General features: G+C 42.5%; 1 protein-coding gene across 1 annotated transcript in view; it reads left to right on the forward strand.

Moving 5' to 3' along the window:
- RBFOX1 (RNA binding fox-1 homolog 1) overlaps positions 1 to 21,167 on the forward strand; it is a 2,532,432-nt gene that overhangs the window by 488,103 nt on the left and 2,023,162 nt on the right.

The following is a 21,167-nucleotide window of genomic DNA, read 5'->3' on the forward strand; positions in this document are numbered from 1 at the left end:
GGATATTGTTGTCTCCGTGTTACAGGTGACATGCAGTATGTGCATGGTTGACAAAGGTGCTTGGCATACCCCAAGCACAATTTTACAGAAATTTACACTAATCATTATGTGAACTATTGCCATTATTATTATGCCCAGGTTAAGCACCTTCAAATCCTTACATGGACACTCACATCTGTTCTGCCTTCAGAGATTGGAGTAGGCTGAGTGGTGCTCTTGGGTTGACTGGTGAGATTTCCAGGTTCTTAATACCTATCTTGACCTGCTTTTTGAGACAGTATAAAAGACTTTGGGTGCATCTACTAAGGACATGGCAGGAAGAGAGGAGGTCCCAAATGCAGGGGCATTTAATACCCCAGATGGAGGAGAACAGGAAGCACAGCTGCAGAAGCTGCTGGATAAAACAGTGATAATTTGGTTAAAACTTATGCAAAGAGAAGCCCCCAACCAAACTCCTCTAGAGGAACTCTGGAGCCTAATCCATCACTAGAAGGTAGAAATTAAGTACTTGCTGCTTATCTCTGGGAGAAGAGTAGCACATAGAGAGGCCCTGGGGGTCTGGGGGTCGCCACAACACACAGGGAGTGTTGGGGTGTGATTTATTAGAATGTGCACAGCTCTGTTGGCTTTTTGTCCTTTGAGCAGTGCTGGGAGCCAACCAGGCCCAGCTACTTTGCATACTAATAAAGATTGGTGCATGTAATTATTCAGCAGTCAAACTGTTATTCCTCAGAGATAAATCATCCCTGGTTTATTTACCCTTCTTCCCTCAAGTTATTTTAAGTTGCCTTTAATGCACCGCGTCTCAAGCTGAGTGGATGTGGCCAACTACTTGCTTTTTTAAGACATTCTGAGGTGGCTAGTTTTCCATTTCGCTCCATTTATATTTTGAGGGGCTCTCCTAGGACCCCTTAACTCCATCCTCAGCTTGGCTGGGTTATTATGTGTGCTCTGGCAGCAGGTATAATGACAGGGTGAGTTGGCCAGGATCCCTTTTGAGTTGTTAGGAACTTTTGGAAACATGGGGTGATCTGAATCAGGACTGAGACTTACCTAGTTTCTTACATCATGGGGATTTAACAACCCTCCTTCAAACAAAAAGTCATATGGGAATGAGGCACTGGGAAAACCTGCTCGTCTCCAAGGGGACATGTGTGGACCATCTCTTCCACCAGGAATCTCTTCCTCCAGCCCATTTTTGGCCCAGTGGTAGCCATTTTTCAAAACCCAATATGTAAGCAACACATTGTATGTCATTGAAGAGTAGGCCAAATTATTAGTAAAGATAGGACAGAATAAATCACTTGGCTCCTGCAACCTTTGATCTTTGTTCTTGAAGGCTGTCTTCCTATCTTCTATCATGCTTTATATTCTTTCCATTAGCACCCAAACCAGCACCATCCACACATTAATGGATCTCTCAGATTTGTTTTAATTTCTTTAGTTTTAGACAGGATCTCACTGTCTTGTCCAGGCTAGGGTGCAGTGGCATCATCCTTGATCGCTGCAGCCTCATACTCCTGGGCGAAAGCTATCTTCCCACCTCAGCCTCCTGAGTAGCTGGGAGTATAGGCATGCACCACCATGTCCGGATAATTTTTTATATTTTTGCAGAGACAGTGTTCTTACTATATTTCCCATGCTGGTTTCAAACTCCTGGGCTCAAGCCAGGATCTCTCAGCTTTTAAAGACCTCTGTAATCACCAGTGAAACATGGACATTAGTACACAATTTTTTTTTTGGACTAGCATCAAAATAAGAAACATTCAAAGACAAACAGAAAGGAGTCAACTAATAATCAGTGTAGGATTATTAAATGACTGAGCAATGAGAAGAGAAAGAGATGACACCTGACTCATAGGACCTCTCATCATCCCAACAAGGGGATGAAGGAAGCAAAGCTAGTGGGCTTTGAGCAATAACAGGATCACTTTGTGATTCCCCTGGGATGCAATATCTGTGTGTGAGGGCTCTTGGCTTTGCTTATCATCATATGCAGAGTGCCTAGAACAGTTCCATGGAAACGCAATAGCTGCCTGATAAATGTTTGTTAGATGCATGAATTGATAGTGTTGCTTCTTTGTTTTCTTTTTCCTTTCTTTCTTTTTTTCTTTTTTAGACAGAGCCTTGCACTGCACTCCAGGCTCAACTATAGTGGCATGATCTTGGCTCACTGCAACCTCTGCCTCCCAGTTCAAAAGATTATCCTGCCTCAGTCTCCTGAATAGCTAGAATCATAGGTGTGCACCTCCATGCCTAGATAATTTTTGTATTTTTAGTAGAGACAGGGTTTCACCATGTTGGCCAGGCTGGTCTTGAGCTCCTGACCTCAAGCGATCTGCTACCTTTGGCCTTCCAAAGTGCTGGGATTACAGGCCTGGGCCACGGCTCCTGGCCACATTGTTTTTTAAAAAATGTTTTTAGTTTGGAATGTTCCAAAATTTAAGAAAATGTGTACAGGTGAGGAATTTGGCCAGCTGAAACACGTTTCCTGATATAGTATGTCTGGAAGTTGAGAGTGGAAATACAGTCCAAACCAAGCCTATTTCAGGGTGTCAGTGGCTCCAAATCACCAAGCACTGCCTTGCGTCTCCTTTAGCAGGAAACCTGCCCTCTTATTTCCCTGGTATTCTCCTGTCATCTGTGCTGGGTGAGTCATGATGGAGAGAGGGTTTAAAACATAGCCTGGGTGGGAGGGAGTTAGTCATTAAAATGTATCTTCTCTGGGAGTTTGTTTTTAAAACTTTGGGCTAGAAAATATGTACAGGAATGTTTGGCTTTTAATAATTAAATCTTGCATTGTTTTAATTTTCTCCAGAGTGTCTCTCTGGAGGAAAATAAAGTTCCAAATCCAATGTTTATGTCTTTCCTAAAGCATTGGCTGCCACATGAAATGAGTTTTGCTATTTTTTGTCCATGATGGTTGATTTGTCTCCAGGGGGTACCCTTTTGAATTTGCAGGAAGGGCTTAATGTTCCGTGAGAGTGGGAAGGAATCATTGGAGCAGGGGGCAAGAGGACATGGATGTTTTTAATGTAGGAGGATGCAGGATTTAGAGTGGGATTTCTCCAGCCGTGGCCTAATCCCACTCTGTAGGTGGCCAGCATCTTTCCTTCACCTCCCTCCACTTCACACACAGGCCATTTTCAGCAGGGAGAAGAAGCCAGGCATCCTGTGTAAAACCAATTATTTGTGTGAATGCTCAAGGCCGTCTCCCTCTTTCCATCTCCCACCCAGGGGTGTTCAGACATGTGGAAAAAAATATGGAAAACAGCCAGCATGCCAAGTCAGGATCTGGATTTTTCATGGCTCTCCCATTCCCAGGCAGCACAAGCCTCATGACTGGGGAGCTTTTCTTCATGACCCCATCAGTAAGACTCACACCTGGAACCATCTCAAATTCAGCCAGGCCCCCTTTAAACAGACAGAGGAAGACTGGGACTAGGCTGCTCTGCTGTGTACAATTAGAATCTCTGGGCTTGGCTGCAGCTGTTTTTGGGAAAGAAACTTGTTTCTGTAATTTCTGCTTCTGATGTGTTTGTAAATGACTTTGTAAGGCAGTTCTTTCAGAGCCTCAAGGAAAAGGGCTTGCATTTTCTCAGAGCTGAGGTGTCTTGTGCCGGGAATAGGGGTCATGAGTGCCTTGATCATGAAGGCAGTTGGACCCAGATGTAGTTCAGTAACCACTAAAGATGCCAGGTCGTAACTGGATAGCTAACGTCTATGTCTGCCATCTGCAAGGAACTCAGAGAATCGTTGAGATAGGCTAATATCCTGCCTCCCCCAATCCTCCAGCTATAGGCACAGTTTCCAGGGAAGGTAAAACTGGCACCACGTGTGGCTCTGAGGTTTGCTAGTGTTGCATCCTTGTTCTGAAACCTTCTATGAGCAGGAACAGCCTCATCTGTTAAATAGGAATGGTGCTAGCACCTTATTGGGCTCCTTGAGGATTCGGAAAACCTGTGTAAAGGACATGGCACGACACTTGCTACTAAGATGCTTGACAAAGATTTATTAGGAAGGAAATATAGTAGTAGTTAAGAATGCCATTGAAATCAGACAGACTTGGGTTCAATTTCCAACTCTGTACTTAATACTATTTGTGACCTTGAGGATGCTATTTGTAAGCTTTCTTTTCTGTTCTTTGGTAGGGACTGTCATACCCACCTTAGATGAAATTTGGCAATGTTTCAAAGTGTCCACCACATGGCAAATTGTTGCTGAAAGAGAGAATAAATGAAGGAATTTAGTTGCTGTCCATATCAACCACGATGCTTGTTTCTTGGGCTCCTCCTGAAATCTCTTACTTTCTGAAAGCCCAAAGTAGTCAGACTGGGACTGGTTGAATGGAGACAGAAACACATTCTCTTCTGCACTTGAACTTTTATGACTTCATTCATTCAGTTAATTCATGTATTCATTATAACTTCATTTATTCATTGGAAAATACATATCAAGCAGATGAAGTGTGAGGCTGTGTCTTAGGTATTGGAGATAAAGGACAAAAAGACATAGTCCCTCCTCTCAAGTTCAAAACAAAACATTTTAAGCTTCTGTATACATAGATTCCTCTGATAGTTCAATTAAAAACATGGTTTCTCTCTCAAGCAGTAGGGTGAGAGAGAATAATCTGTACAAACATTTAGTTTATAATTTCAGGCTATTAGATCCACCTGCATCCAGCTGGATCTGTACCTTGCATCTTTTTTTTTTTTTTGCCTGTCATTTTTTATGGAAATAAATTCCTACTTCTTTAAGAAGCTGACCCCCTCCACCTCAACTATATATCTTCCAGGTTCCAGGAGCTGGTATGGTTCATAAATACTCCCCCTTACATACAAACAGATACCTGTTTACCCCACAACACACACCACCTACCATTGGTTGTTCCAGTGGTATATCTGGCACAAGCTTGGCCCCTAAGAATCCATCTTGGGGATACTCAAACCGAGCCTGGGAGAGGGCCGTTTCTCTCTGAAAAAAGCAGCTATGAGTTGAGAGGCTTGGGAGCTGCCATGGGCCACCATGTCTAACTTTTGGAAGAAATAAGTCTGTCATTATTGAGAATGAACCCAGTTGTCATAGAAAAGTGAAGAACAGAGTGAGAGCAAGGGGAGGAATGAGAACAAGAACAAGAAAGAGAGCAAGAGGGAACATGGGCCATGGCAGTGTTTGAGTCTCTTGTTTAACTTGTTCTTGAGACCCAACGAAATTATGTCCCTACCCAGGATTTGGATATTCAACCCCATAATAGTTTCCATGAGTCATCATGTTCTACTGTTGCCTAACCTTGCTAATGTTGAGTTTCCCTCTCTTTCAACCCAGAACAATCTTGATGAATACAGCATCTGTGGATCCTTTTCTGGGCTCCAGTGAGAGAAAGATTAGAAAATGGGCTCTGATGGCTTTGTGTAATCAGTGCCATGATAGAGAACACAGAATGCCAGGCAGCATAGAGAATGGGTGCATCATCAGGAATTCCACAAAGAGTGGCTCTGTGTGTTATTTTGGGAAGAGTAAGGAATGGTTCTTCAGTTCTTTGATCAGTGCGCATGTGCCTGAATATGACCTAATTGAGATGAACCAACCTGGCTTAGTCAACTGGCAGAATAATGAGAATTTAAAACAGATATTCATGGTGGGATGTTTTATCACTCACTTCCTTTCACCTCCCAAAGTATCCTAGGGTGAGTCTTCAGCAAGATAAATGGATGATCTTGGCCTGTATATGTCGATTATAACATTAATCCATCTCTCATCCTCCCAGGCCACCTCCTGACATTTTCTGTTTAACAGCAAGCCTCATTAGCTAGGTATGTCAGGCTCTTTTCTGGCTGCATTCTTCCATAGGAAAATAGTGTCTTCTTCATTCAGGAGTTGAAATTCATCTGACACCTGGTATTCTACGGTATACATATAAAGTCCATGCAGTGAGATCTTTACACTAGTATCTCCCATTCATGAGGTCACTGCAATCTATTGGGTGCTGTATCAGTTTTCTTATATTTTTACAGTTTCCATTATTCTTCACAGTGGCTCTGTGAATTATGTGTTATTGTCTTTGGTTTCAGATGAGCACCTGAGAGAGTAGGACATGTATCCAATAGGTGTTGGGTCTCTGACTCAGGCCCGTTGGACTATACAGCCTGTATGCTGAAGGGTCGTGACTTTGTTTCAGCGCCCTTGTATCTTCAGCACCTGGGACAGCTCCCGGGTGGCTGGATGACACATCCAGGCGTCTGAAGATGCATGTGAGAGATTATAAGCTCCCACGATATTCCTACTCAGAGATGTGTGAGTTTATAGTTAAAGCTTATATGACAGTGGAGAGGATTCTATTTTGTCACTTTGCAGATGTAGAAACTGACGCAGTAAATTGTGGATCAAGTAGCCCTATGTCATATAGCCTGTAAGGTCTTAGAGCAAAGCTTGGCATCCATGCTTTTGTTTGTTGCTTCCATTGCACTCTCTGTTAAAGGTAGGGATGGCTGCCTTCTTCTGCTAATGCCATTGATATGGGTCTCTTCATGTGCTGCTCTCCAGCCTTGCAAGGTTGCAGGCCTCCGAGAGGAGGGGAAGAGACTTTGCTGTGGCTGCTGCTGTTATGATAACACAAGTCACAAGACTGCCTTAATTGTCTGTATTATGAGGGTGGCAGGCCTGGCACATGGGTTCTCTCAAGGCAGCTCCCCAGTTAATCTTTTCTTCTCTGATTAAGACTCACGTCCTGTGATTGTTGTGGTTGGGGACGGTTGGTGCACAGGATGTTTTAAAGAGTTGCGTGCAGCGGAGTGAGTGGAAGAATTTGGGGTTAACCATGCTGACATTGCCTCAGACATGATCACTTTGTGGTTTGGAACATCTGAAACAACATGGCGTCCATTACCGGCTCTGTGTCCCTGGGGACCCCTGATGTTTGCTGGGCTTGCTGGCAATGGTTGCATTTGTGTGCCAGGCAGGGCAAGAGCTGTTGCAGCTGCTGCAAGACCTGGGGGAGCCAGAAAGGGATGAAGGGGCCTCTCTGTCTTGGTATAAGCAAGAAAAACATTAGATTGTGCTGTGTATTAAGTTTCCTTTCACCCATTAAAAACATATTTATTGCAAAATTATCCTGGACCAGTTCTTGTACCTGTGCCTAGGATTAGGACAAGGAGACATGTCCTAACAAGTGGGAAGCACAAGGAGACATGCCTCTGGACTCCCAGGCATTTGATCTGGAAGGGGAGAGAGTGAATAATCAAATTATTGCAGTATTGAATGCATAATTGCAGACAAGAGAGATTCTCTGCAGGCATGGGACAATTTATTAATTTGATGTAGTAAACTCATAGCATTTGCCCTGTGCATGCCATTATTCTAAATGCTTTCTAATAGTAACTCATTTAATCTGCAGAATAACCCTGGGAAGTAGGTATTGGTATTAGTCATTGTTATCTACATTGCACAGATGAGAAAATGGAGGCACAGAGGGGTTAAGTCACCCAAGGTCACACAAGCTAGTAACTGTTAAAGCTGAGACCTATCCCCATGTTGTCTTACTTCAGAGTTCATGCCTTTAATCTCAGGATACCACCTTTCACCCAAGAAAATACACTGGAGAACTTTTTCTCTGTTGGGGGTTTGGACAGGCTTCCCTGTGAAGTGGCATTTGGGGTGTGATTCAAAGGAGGAAGAGGTGATGAAATAAAGAGCCTTAGGTGGCAGGAACAGTACAGGCAAAGGCCCTGTGGTCATAGGGAGCCTGGAAGAAGTCCAAGGCCACTTGGTTTGAGATAGGACTGGAGAAGTGTACTGGAACCAAATCGTGGAGTCCCTCGCATGCCTTACTAAGGATTTTTTTGGTCTTTATTCTCAGGAAAATGGGAGTTTATTAAAAGGTGGTAAGCAATCAGGTTTGCTTTTTGAGGAAGATTATGGTGAATACAGGCATCCATGTGAATCTAAAGGACCCAGCACCTGACAGGATGGAGACTTTCAGGGAAATGATGATGATGATGATAACTGAAATAGTAATGTCCTAAATAAGCAGCCAATAAATAGAGGCTGAGAGACCTGCTGTGGATTAGTTTGTTCTCACACTGCCAAAAACAAAGTCTCGGATAAAAAAGTTATCCCGAGACTGGATAATTGATACAGGAAAGAGGTTTAATTGGCTTACAGTTCCTCATGGCTGGGGATGCCTCAGGAAACTTACAGTTATGATGGAAGGGGAACAAGGTGTGTCCTACATGGTGGCAGGTGAGAGAGAAAAGTGAAGGGGGAGGATGCCCTATGAAACCGTCAGATCTGGTGAGAGATCACTCTCTATCGTCAAAACAGCTTGGGCGAAAACTGGCCCCATGATCTAATCTCCTCCCACCAGGCCCCTCCCTCAACATCTCAACACCTGGGGATTCCTTTTTGAGATGAGATTCGAGTGAGGGCACAAAACCAAATCATATAATGCTAAATCCTTTATTAGCAATACCTCATTTCGTTTCCACAGCCACCTTTAGGAGATTAAAAATATTATATTTATTATATAAACAAGCGCTCTAAGGTTTGGGGAATTTCAGCAGCTGGTTGGCATGACAGACTGGCACCTGCCAGGCCCAGTTATTGCATTTAGATCTGATTCCAAAGGTTGGGTTTTCACACTTGCTCATGAACTCTCATCTCAAGAGCAGAGGGAAAGGTGTGTGAGGCCTCTCAGAGAATGACTCTTAGAGGCTGGTGTCCTAGGGGCTTTTCATATTTATATGAGCTCACTTAATTCCCATAACAGCTAGGTGACTTACGCGTTATTTTTCCTGATTTGTAGTGTAGGAAATGGAAGCTCAGATGAGTTGCCTGTGGTCACGTGGTTTATATATAGCAAAGTCCAGATTTTAATGGAGTCTGTATTTTAACCCAGTGCATCCGGCTGCAAGGAAGCCAGTGGTTAGATCACCTGAAGAAATTTCCTGGCTCGCTCTGATTTGAATTCTAGTTTTTAATGCGGCTTCCTTTGCCAGAAACACTTGTCGCTACCCAACTTCCATCCCCACTCCATTTCTGTGCTGCAGAATCCAAGCTGTTTTTAAATATTGGGAGTCATATTTTTTCAGGGAGATTGAACCCAGCTCCAAAGGCTATATCATGATTGATCTCTGTCGAAATCCTTGTAATGCATGCTGGTGGTTAATTTGAGAATAGTCGATGTGTCTTGACTCTGGCAAGTGAGAGGTAAGGAAAAGTCTGCTGGGGAGGGGATGTGCAGAAAGGTTTCCTTTCCTTTAGGTAATCATCCAAAACTTTTCTCTAGTTGAATCAACTGACCCCGAATGAACTTACTTCTGGATTTCTTGTTCTGTGTGACCATACTGACTTTTTATTTGCTGAAGCCATTTCGGGATAATTCTTTTGTTTCTTGAGGCCAAAGGTACTTTAAATGATATGCAGCCTTTTGCATTCATCCTCAGTAACCCTTGAGGGATTGGGGAGAGAGAAAACGTAGGATGAGGAAGGGAGCCAGGGAGCCAGGAGTTAAGTACACGAATGAGGTTAAGGGATCTTTAGAAGCTCTTCTTGCCCTTTGAACCACAGAGATTGGTGAAACTTGCTCTTCTTTGATTGCTGCTGTTCCTGAAGTAAAATGGCATTTCCCCTGTCTGAGCTAACCTGGGTTTTGGTCTCTAAATTCCTCATCTTGCTGCCTCTTTGTTCCTAAGGAGGGTGTCTGTCTCTCCAAAGGATGCCTCTTTTAAGGTTCTAAAAGCCCAAACTAGTTGATCTGGAAATGCCCAGATCTGTGTTCTTTAAAAAGGCATATTCTATAAGGAGCTGCGAGGAATGCTGCCCACACAGCAACAGGGTATAATTTTGTAGATAAGTTCTTGCCCTATGTCTTTGTGGTGTCTGGGGACACAAAGTGCCCACAGCGTCACAGAGGGACTTGTGCAACCTGACCTCCTGCCTGGGATATTGGCTTGGTTTTGTCGAAATCGATAAGGGCTAGAACTCTGAGGGCTTGATTTTATGGACAGTGACCTCACTGTCCAAAGACTCGATCTGCACTGACTCTCCTTGTTGGAAGTGAGGAGGAAACCCAGAGCATCCAGATTGCTCTATTCCAGTGACCTCTCTGGGAGATAGAGGAGATGTTTTGACAGACCTCAGGTCTGCTGAGCTTTTTCAGGTTTTAGAAAGCTCATTCATAGGGTTCTTCCCTAATTAGGAGGTAAAGAAAGGTGACAAAATGTGAGTGTATGTGCTTCAGACATTCACTGGGTAGCCTGGGTAATTCCTGCACTTGCATCATGACTCAGCCAGGAGCCACCTTGAGTTCTCTTTGCACAGCAGTGCTAGGGACTGTCTTGCATTTCCACCACATCTGTCTATAGACATACATGGGATCCCTTGCAGGGATAGCTTCGGTTCTTCACTCTTCTCTGTCTTTTGCCATGGGTCCTTGCTTTGCTCCCCTACTGTGGATCTGTGCACGGTCATGTAACTTGGTTTGGCCAGGGGCTCAAGGCAGAAATGATACTGTTCCAATTCCAAGCTCAGACCTCAAGAGGCTCTGCCTGTCTTCCTCCACTGCCTTGAGCTGCTCCAATCACCATGAGAAGAACTTGCCCATACCAATGACTGGTCACTGGAAATGGATAAAAAGACCATGAAATTGAGACACGCTTGGCTGAGGCCAGCAGAGACCAAAAGCCAGCCAGCATCAGACATGTGAGCAAGGCCGGGTGTGAGGGCAGAGGATCTGGCCAACCTGGGTGGGACCTTAGATGTGTGAATGATAAACCCTTACAGTCAACTGTCACTGAGGGTCTGGTGTTTGTTATATAGCACTACTGTGGCAGTAGATGACAGAGAGAAGAAAGATGTGTTTTGTAACAGTTTTCATTTGTCACCTCTGCAAGAGTATAAACTGTTTGTGGGTAAGGAAATAACAGCCGTAATAACAGGAAGAATTGTAATACTATATTGTACACACCACACTGCGTGATTTTTCTCTATAATCACATCAGCCTCATAAGAAACTGTTATAGTCACTGCGTCACAGACATCGGAACAGAGACTTAGAGGAGCAGTGAGCCAAGGTCACATAACTAGTAGACATCTTAGTGCCTTGAGCATCCAACACAGAGGCAAGCACAGAGTTGATGCCAAAATATCTGTTGGATGAATGAGTAACTATACTTCCAGTTGCATTTAGTTGAATAAGCCTGAAGCAGATTAAAGTAAAATGGTACATCTGCCTGAAGTGAACATAAATGCGAAAGATAACTTTCCCTGCTTCTCCGATCTTTTGCTGAGGCAGCCTCTTTGTTTCGCGAAGGCTCAGTGCCTTACATTTAGCCATTTTGCCTCATTCCTTGGTAATGCATTAACACTAACCATTAGATTATTGTGACAAACATGAAAACATACCCTGTTGTGTGCGTTTTTGAAACAGCCCTATAAATCAGGTCTGCCTTATTTCAAAATCTAATTCAATTACAGAGAAGCTATACCTTGTGGACGATTAAACTGTAAATTGTGGGTGTCCACTGGGCGCCTAGATTACTAATATGTTCCCTGCCATAACTCATCTCTGTCCCCACCATATATTGTCCATGCTTACTCAAGGATGGGGACATTCAGCTGACATGCACCACACTGAAGGATATTTATGGTGTATCTCAAACTCGAAATATCTTCTTCAAGGAGATACCGATACATCACGAAAACTCTTAAGATGTATTATGCTTCTCTAAGTGGAAAAGTCCACTTGACTGATCTCTCTTTTTTTTTTCCCTTGCCAGTGCTCAGGTATTGGGACATAGAATGATGAAATGTGACCTTTCTTGTTTTCTGCAAAAATAATCAACGTGCTGTCTCTTCTAGGTCAAGGCATGAAGGCTAAAGGCTTGCCTTCTCCATGATGAGTTTCTCAGTAAAGCAAGCAATGTGCTGGGCAGGGGGCAGCTTTGGGAGGTTTTGAGATGCCTGTTCCTGAATGAGAAGCCTGGGGCTGTGGGCAGCAGAGCTGGTGCTGGCTACAAGGGCTTCCTTTCACTGGCCCAAAGCAAATAGTGAGAGAAGGGGGTTTAATTGCATTTGCTGATTCCCTGCTCCCTTAACAAATATTTGTTGAGTGGTGCAGTGTGCCAAGGCCACTTAATAACCATCACAGCATAGCTGTATTTGTCTAATTCTTCACAGTTTATAAAGTATCTACTAATTCTCTCATTTGCTCCCTATTAAAAAAAAAAAAAAAACTCATGAAGTGGGCAGGGCAGGAATAATGATACTATTTTAAAATCACCAAGGATGATGTCTGGTATTAATTTAGTAATTACTATACACCAGGGATTCCATTTCACGTTTCACATGTGTTTTCCCATTTAAATTTCACATAAACCTTTGGAAGCAGGTAATATTATGGGGCTCTTTATATTTTTATTTTTAAACTTTTACTAGGTTGGTACAAAAGTAATTGAGGGTTTTTCCATTAAAAGCAATGGCAAAAAGTGTAATTACTTTCGTGCCAACCTAATAAGCTTAGGGGTGCAAGTACAGGTTTGTCACATAAGTAAACTTGTGTCATGGGGATTTGTTGCATAGAATATTTCATCCCCCAGGTATTAAGCCTAGTATCCACTAGTTATTTTTCCTGATTCTCTCTCTCCTCTCACGTTCCACCCTCCGATAGGCCCTAGTGTGTATTGTTCCCCTCTATGTGTCCAACAATTGCGTGAAAAAAAGCTCAACATCACTGATCACGAGAAAAATGCAAATCAAAACTGCAATTAGATACCATCTTGCACCAGTCAGAATGGCTGTTAATACTAAGTCCAAAAAAATAACAGATGCTGGCGAGGTTGTGGAGAAAAAGGAATGCTTATACACTGTTGGTGGGAGGACTGTAAATTAATTCAGCCATTGTGCAAGACAGTGTGGTAATTCCTCAAAGGTCCAAAGACCGAAATACCATTCTGTCTTTGAAAAGAGAGCCGCAGTGAACATAGGTGTCCATGTGTCTTTATAATAGAATGATGTGTATTTCTTTGGGTACAAACCTAGCAATCCCATTGGGAATTGGGCCTCAAGGAAGCTCAGAGACTTGTCCCAGATTGCATGACCATCACATGGCAGATTTTGGATGCAAACCCAAGGCTCTGCCCCTAAAATGTCTAAGCCCATCATCCCTGGTCACCTCCCTCCCAGTGCTGGAGCTTGGGTTTGCTCGCTTCTGATACAGCTTTTCCCTGAACACCAGAATGCGCTCAGGGATCCTTCCTGGCAGAGGGAGCTCTATTAGCAACAGAAAACTCTTAACTCCTGTGATTTTGCCTCAGTTTTCCTGTTTGGCTGTCAAAAATTAGAAATTCCTGGAGGTGCTTTTCTATCTGAGAAGGTTAGGGAGTCTTGTAGAAAGAGCTCAATTTTCAATGACTTTCATGAATCTAGCAGAAAAGTTAAAAGTAGTAATTGATAATCTTTTAATTTCTTGTCGTTTTCAAAAAGGATTTCTTCTGTGATATAGGTTTCTTCTCTCCTGTGAATTTATCTTTCTGCTTCCACTTTTACTTGATTATCTCAACGAGGCCATCTTTTTTTCTTAATATTTTAAAAAATGTTTAATTTCAGTAGTTTTGGGGGAACAGGTGGTTTTGGATTGGTTCTTTCATGGTGATTTCTGAAATTTTGGTGTACCCATCACCCAAGCCAGGTACACTATACCAAATGTGTAGTCTTCTATGTCTCACCCCCTGCCACCCTTCACTCTTAGTCCCCAAAGTCCATTTTCTCATTCGTGTGCTTTTGTGTCCTCACAGTTTGTTTCCCACATATAAGGGAGAACTTAGAATATTTGGTTTTCCATTCTTGAGTTACGTCACTTAGAATGATGTCCTCCAGCGCCATCCATGTTGCTGCAAAGGCTGGAATTTCATTTCAACACAGCACTCTTTTAATAATTGGGAGGGCTTCAGTAACTACTACTAACAATAATTCTTCTTTGCAAAAAGATTTGGTACTCCTTGCAGGGCATCCCACAATCAGCATTTTATTTGATCCTCACAACCACTATGTCAGGTAGATAGATATTTTTGACCATCTGTTCACAGATGAGAAACTCGAGGTAGAAGATGCTGAGAATCTTTATTTGAGGTACAGATAACTCCTGTGGTCAGCTGAATGCTTAATCAGAGTTCTTCACTCTTCTGCACAGTGTCATGCATCTACACTTTCTCATGACCTGGTGATAGGCAGAGTGGACTTCTTTTCGGTATTGGCCATGTGACTTGCTCTGGACAATAGGGTATGATCGAATATGATGCATACACAGGGCAGGCATTTCCTTACATAGTGGGGCCTTCTTTCATGTGACTCTGCCGTTGTCCTCATCCTTGTGAATAGCTGCTGTTCTTTAAGCCCGGGCCCAACAGATTCAGCCTATCTTAACAGACAGAGGCCAAATCAAGTACAGTGATTAAGAATACATGTGAAGCTTGCGTGGATCCAGTGTGCAATGAGAAGCACAGCCAGACCAGAGGTTTGAAGCGGGGCTGCCCAACTGAGCCCAGCCTAGGTCACCCAGTCTCCAGCTGAGCCACAGACACATACGTGAGAATAAATGAGGGCTCTGTTAAGCCACTGAGTTTTGATGTGGTTTGTTATATGGGTATTATTGTAATTATAGGTAGCATCAACTCTCTTTAGATGTGAGCTCCATGAAGCCTGGGCTACTGTGAAACACAAGGCTTGGAAGAGACAAAATCAAGTACAGTTATTAAACGCATGGAGTTTTGAATGAGACAAACGTGGATTTGGTGCTATTTACAAACTGTGGTAAACTTTCTGTTCTAGCTGGGTGTGGTGGCTCACGCCTATAATCCCAGCACTTTGAGAGGCTGACGCAGGTGGATCACCCGAGGTCAGGACTTCAAGACCAGCCGGGCCAACATGGTGAAACCCCATCTCTATTAAAAGATACAAAAATTAGCTAGGACGTAATGGTGGGCGTCTGTAATCCCAGCTACTTGGGAGGCTGAGGCAGGAGAATCAGTTGAACCTGGGAGGCAGAGGCTGGAGTGAGTGAAGATCACACCACTGTGCCTCAGCCTAGGCAACAGAGTGAGACTCCATCTCAAAATAATGAATGACTGAACGAACTTTCTGGCCTTATTACCTCCATATGTATAATAAAAAACAATTCCCAACTTCATAAAATTTCTCTAAGGATTGATTGAGATCATGTGTATAAGTGACTGGCAGTTAGCAAGAGTTCAATAAAAGTTAGCTGTTACGAAGATGACCTCAAGTAATATATGTTGAATACGTTTTATCCATTAAAAGCGTATAATTCAGTAGGTTTAGTGTATCCAGGGAGTTGGATGGCTGCCACCCATACTTCATTTTAGAATCTTTTTATTATTAACCAAAATAAGCCTCCCACCCATTAAGCAGTAACTCCTCATTTTGCTCACTTCCACCAGGCCCTGGCAATTACTAATCAGTTTTCTGTCTCCATGGACTTGCCTATTCTAGATAATTCATATAGAAGAAATCATAGCATGGGCCTGGCTTCTTCCACTTTGCATAAAGTTTCAAGCTTCGTCTCTGATCTCTGTTGTGGCTTGAGCCAATACTTCATTCTTTTTTATTTCTGAATAATATTTCATTTTATTTGTTTATTATTTGTTGGACATTTCGGTTGTCTCCATGTTTGTCTATTAGGAATAGTGCTACTATGAACATTTGTGAACGCGTTTTTATATGGACACGTGTTTTTGTATCTCTTGAATGTATATTTGGAAGTACAGCTGCTAGGAGGGTTGGTGACTCTTTCTTCCCCCATGAACTGAGGAACCGCCGATCTGTTTTCCAAAGTGGCTGTACCATCGTACATTCCTGTTCCCACCAACAATAAATGAAGCTTCCAATTGTTTGCACATCATCACCAACACTTGCCACGATCAGTTTTTGTTTTTATTTCCTAGGATCCTAGTGGATGTTTTTTTTCTTTCTTTTTTGTTGTTGTTGTTTTTAAGATGGAGTCTCACTCTTTTGCCCAAGCTGGAGTGCAGTGGCATGATCTCAGCTCACTGTAACCTCCACCTCCTGGGTTCTAGTGATTCTCCTGCCTCAGCCTCCTGAGTAGCTGGGATTATAGGCGCCCACCACCACGCCCAGCTAATTTTTGTATTTTTAGTAGAGACAGTAGAGACAGGGTTTCACCGTGTTGACCAGGCTGGTCTTGAACTCCTGACCTCAGGTAATCCACCTGCTTCGGTCTCCCAAATTTGTGGGATTACAGGTGTGAGCCACTGCCCCTGGTCCTAGTGGATGTGAGGTAGTATCTTACTGTGGTTTTGATGTGTATTTCTCTAATTACTGATATGTTGAACATTGTGTGTGTGCTTGTTGGTCATTTGTAGGTCTTTTTCGGGGATGTGTCTGTTCAGATTCTTGGTCCATTTTTAACTGGGTTATTTGTATTTTGATATTGAATTGTGAGAATTATTTATATGTTGTGGATCCTAGTCCTTTATCAAATGTATAATTTCAAATATTTTCTCCCATTCTATAGGTTGTGTTTGTGTTGCTGTTAGCTAACTTTCCTAATGTTATTATTTTCAGCATAAAATGTTAAATTTTTATAAATCCTAATTAGCCTATTCTTTTCTTTTGTAGTTTGTGCTTTTATTGTCATATGTAACAGGGCTTTACCTAAGCCAAGATTGTAAAGCCGTACTGCTTTGTGTTCTAAGGCTTTTGTAGTGTTAGCTCTTACATTTCGGTCAATGATCCATTTTGAGTTCATTTTTATATATGGTGAAAGGAGATCCGACTTCATTCTCATGTATGCAGTTATCCAGTTCTGACATCATTTGTTGAAAAGATTATTCTTTTCCCATTGAATGCCTGTTATACCCTTGTCAAAAATCACTTATTCATAAATAAAAGTATTTATTTATAGACTGTCAGTTTTAGGCCATTAATCTACATGTATCAATCCTTAGGCTAGTAGCATTCTATCTTTGTTATTGTAGCTTTGTAGAAATATTTTAAATTGGAAAGTGTGAATCTCCAACTTTATTTTTAGTTTTCAAGATCATTTTGACTATTCTGGATACGTTGTATTTTTCATTGAATTTCAGAATCAGCCTGTCAATTTCAGCAAAAATGGCGATTGGAAATTTAGTAGGGATTGTGTTCAATCTGTAGACCAATTTGAGTGGTACTTGCATTTTGGTATTGTCTTCCAATCCATGAATGTGAATTTTCTTTTTATTTCAGTTCCTTTAAATTTCTCTGAACAATATTTAATAGTTTTCAGCATGGAAATTTTACCTTTCTTTTTTTATGTTTATCCTCAAGTATTTTCCTAAGTTTATTTTAAAACGTAAGTTTATTCCTAAGTTTATTCTTTTTTATACTATTATAAAGGAAATTGTTTTCTTAGTTCATTCTGAATTGTTCATTACTAGTGTAAAGGATTCCAAATGGTTTTTACAAATTAATCTTATATCTTGCTACTTTGCTAAATTTATTAGTTCAAATACTTGTGTGTGAGTGTGGATGTGGGTATATGGGTGTGGATTCTTTGTTTTTTCTGTATTCAAAATCTTCTCCACAAATATAGATATTTCTACTTCTTCTTTTCCAATCCAGATGCCTTTTTTTTAAAAAAAATTTATTTATTTTACGTTAGATGCATACTATATCTGGCATTTCTACCCATGTTATCCCTCCCCAACCTCCCCTCCCTCCCCAAACTCCCCTCCCTCCCCACTTCCCACTCTCTCTCCCCTACCCCCCAACTGCCCACAGTGTGCGATGCTCCTCTCCCTGAGTCCACATGTTCTCATTATTCAACACCCACCTATGAGTTAGAACGTGTGGTGTTTGGCTTTCTGTTCTTGTGTCATTTTGCTGAGAATGATGGTTTCCAGATTCATCCAAGTCCCTACAAAGGACACAAACTCATCATTTTTTACGGCTGCATAGTATTCCATGGGTGCCTTTTATTTCTTTTTCTTGCCCAGTTGCTCCAGCTTGACCTCCAGTGTAATGGTGAATAGAAGAGATGACAGTACACATCCTTGCCTTGTCCCTCATCTTAGGGGAAGCCATTTAGTCTTCAGCCATTGCGTATGATGCCACCTGGGAGTGTTTTCACGGATTCCCTTTACCATTTTGAAAAAGTTCCCTTCTTTTCCTAGATTTTTGAGTGTTTTTATCATGAAAGTTTGCTGGGTTTTTGTCAGATGCTTTTTCTTCATTTATCGAAATGATCATGACATTTTGGTTCTTTATTATCTGCTCATTTTGGATTATTATTCCCTTGATTGTCTAACCTGTCACAACCCTGCCTGTGAAACCTTCACAAAGGGCTTGCAGCTAGAGAATCCCAGTGCTAAACAAATCCCAGACAGATGACCAAGCACAAGATTCACTGCTTCATTTATGGAAAGAAGCACAAATTTAATATTATGCCCTTTTTTTTGAGGGAAGAAGGTTACCTGGAAGATCTTGACAGTCTGTGGCCCCTGGACCCCATGGCACAGTATTTTTGCTGCGTGGGTTGGGCTCTAAGCAGAATCTTCATTTAGTAGAATCATAAATCCAAAGTTTTGAACTCTGTTAGCCGAGAGCCTTTAAAAGAGCCAGGTTGCTGTACTGACATCCTGTCTTTCCCACAGTTACAGTGGATAATATTGCCAAGTCCTATAAAATGAAAATCAAGTTTGAAATAGGGTTTGTTAATTACAGTATTTAACTGTTGTCATTATTGTTTCCTTGGAGATTAATGAGGTGAGTTATTGTAACATAATTAGGCTACAGTATATCTAATCTCTTACAAACCCTTGTGATTCACTGTTGTTCCAGTATGGTTTGAAGGTTAATTTCACTTTGCTGGTATAGACTTGGCAATGTGCTTTCTATTGAAATATGTTTTTAATTATATTTGAAAGTCATTAGTCAAGGGCTCTGCTGGGCTCTTCTGCACACACTTGCTGTGGAGAAACCCAGATACAATTAGACTCATCGTGATCATCTATCCCCGTGCCCAGGTGTCCCCAGGGCATCAAGGGGGGAATTCAAAGAGAGATGGCACCAGAGACCTGTACTGAGCCTCAGTTTCATCCTAAGAAGGCATCTTTATCAGTAAATCTTTTGAAACAGTCCCCATGGTGGTATTAGGGCTGTAAGTCCACATCTGAAGTAGACACATAGGTGGTCTCACCTCGGGTGAGGACTTTCTCAAACATACCCAGTCTTTGCCAGCTTCAGCCTTCATGGATACCATTCTGTGCTTGGAATATTCCCTTCCTGGCTTACTTCTAGATATCCATCAGTCTCAGCTTACCTCTCTTAAATGCCACTGCTTCTGAGGAGTCTCCCAAGAGCAAATATCCCCCTGCCCTCTGCCATTTAACTCTTTCTGTTGCCAGCTCTTATTTTATACTGTGTTTTCTTTTGTGGAAGTTCTCACCATATTTTGTTATCTGTTTGCTGTTTCCTTCCTCATAAGGGCAGAGGCCCTATTTGTCCACTGCCATGTTCACATACTTAGGGCACATAAGGCTCTCAGCTGTGATGGTGCAACAAATCTCTAAAGGACCGCATTCCTCATCTCCAACAGCCTGATTGACAAGCGATCTAGCTGCAGAGTTGCCAGTTTCTTCCTTGCACCTTAGAGTCTTCCATGCTGAATGCCTGGACCACTCTTCCTGCTACCTGAATTTATGCATGTGTAACATGAGAAGCACCATGGGGTCCTCCTCCCAGAGGAGGCACTAGATGGATGGCATGAGCACAGTGACTGCTCCAAGGCAGACATTCACCAGAGTCCATTTTCCCGTTTGTCTGTCATGGGAGAAGCTTGGGATGGGTGACAGGTCTGATTTTGAGACCTTTCGTCGAAGGTTGAGTTGTCAGCTGACGAGAGGAGACAGTGACAGACTCAAGCTTGCACTGAATGGTGTCTGAGGTCTGATTTTGGGACCTTTTGTCTAAGATTGAGTAGTCAGGCCACAGGAAGCTGAGGAGGAAACAGAGGTGGTCTCATGAACTGCCCAAGTCAGAAATCTGGCACTAGACTGGACCTTGCACCCTTGTTTTCTTTACAGCAAAGTAGCTCCTACATGGGCATCCCTTTTTTATTATTATACTTTAAGTTTGGGGGTACATGTGCAGATCGTGCAGGTTTGTTACACACATGCCATGGTGGTTTGCTGCATCCATCACCCTGTCATCTACATTAGGTATTTCTCCTAATGTTATCCCTCCCCAATTCCCCCAGCCCCTGCTATCCCTCCTCGAGACCCCCCACCCCGCAACAGACCATGGTGTGTGATGTTCCCCTCCCTGTGTCCATGTGTTCTCATTGTTCAACACCCACTTATGAATGAGAACATGTGGTGTTTGGTTTTCTGTTCCTGTGTCTGTTTGCTGAGAATGATGGTTTCCAGCTTCATCCATGTCCCTGCAAAGGACATGAACTCATTCTTTTTTATGGCTGCATAGTATTCCATGGTGTATATGTGCCACATTTTCTTTAAAGAACTCAAGTCAAGAAGATAGTTCACATTTTTCCATTTTAAAAATAGACTCTTCTTTGAAAAGTGTTTTTGCAGTGGTCAAACTCAGAGAAGACTGTTGGCGTATAGGTCACTATGTTGGCAAAGCCGTTTGTGTGTATGTGCGTGTGCATGTGCATGCATGCATACTGCCCACCACTTGAATGCTTTCCCCCATTTGGTTGTGGAATGACAGACGTTATGATCGGCACTGTGCTCCTAGGTTTGTTTTATCTCAAAGAAGGCAAAGTCTTTTCCTGAGTGGTAAGATACTCTTTGGAGCAGTGGCCTGAGCAGAAACCCCAGAGCTGGAAAAGCTAAAATACAAAGCCTGTGTCTGGGGACCTTGTGAGAGAGGGCAAGTCAGGGTCCTTCTCCACCTGAAAGGCACAGTGGAATTGTACTAAGCTGCTTTCACTGCCGTTTGTGGAGATGATTCTGGGGCTATGTGATAGCATTCAGAAGCTGCAGGTGACCGGTCTCATTGGGTAAAACTTTGACTTCCTTTGAGTCTCTATCTCTCTGTCTTCATGAAATGGCATAATGGTCAGAGGAGGGACTAAGAGCCAGACTGCCAGGGTTTGAACCCTGGACCCACTAACAGTCTGCTGTGAGAGCTTACTG

The sequence above is a fragment of the Sapajus apella genome, unplaced genomic scaffold (assembly GCF_009761245.1).
Source record: "Sapajus apella isolate SASKATOON/1434 unplaced genomic scaffold, GSC_monkey_1.0 scaffold99, whole genome shotgun sequence".
Classification (NCBI taxonomy): domain Eukaryota; kingdom Metazoa; phylum Chordata; class Mammalia; order Primates; family Cebidae; genus Sapajus; species Sapajus apella.